Genomic DNA, 760 nt, shown 5'->3' with positions numbered 1-760 from the left:
AATGAAAATAAAGACTCAACATACTCAAACCTATGGGACACTATGAAAGCAGTGCTAAGAAGAAAGTTCAGAGCACTAAGTGCCCACTTAAAGAAAACGGAGAACGCACACATTGGAGACTTAACTGCCCACCTGAAAGCTCTAGAAAAAAAAAGAAGCAGATTCACATAGGAGGAGTAGAAGACTGGAAATAATCAAACTAAGGGCTAAGATCAACAAAATAGAAACACAGGAAACAATCCAAAGAATCAATGAAACAAAAAGCTGGTTCTTGGAGAAAATCAACAAGATTGATAAATCCCTATCCAATCTAATCAAACGGCAGAGAGAGAATATACAAATTAACAAGATCAGAAATGAAAAGAAAGAGATAACCACAGACACAGAGGAAATTCAGAAAATCATTAGCTCTTACTACAAAAGCTTATATGTCACAAAATTGGAAAATGTTAAAGAAATGGACAATTTTTTAGATAAATACCATATACTAAATTTAGACCAGGACCAGGTGAACAATCTAAATGGACCTGTTAGTTGTGAAGAAATAGAAGTTGTTATAAAAAACCTCCCTACCAAAAAATGCCCAGGTCCAGACAGTTTCAATGCAGAATTCTACCAGAACTTCCAAGAAGACCAAATACCTATACTCCTTAATGTATTTCACAATATGGAAACAGAAAAGTCATTGCCAAATTCCTTTTATGAAGCTACAGTTACCCTGATAACAAAACCACACAAAGACTCAACCAAGAAAGAGAAT

The sequence above is a fragment of the Microtus ochrogaster genome, chromosome 2, assembly GCF_000317375.1.
Source record: "Microtus ochrogaster isolate Prairie Vole_2 chromosome 2, MicOch1.0, whole genome shotgun sequence".
Classification (NCBI taxonomy): domain Eukaryota; kingdom Metazoa; phylum Chordata; class Mammalia; order Rodentia; family Cricetidae; genus Microtus; species Microtus ochrogaster.
Note: the sequence above shows the minus strand (reverse complement) of the source record.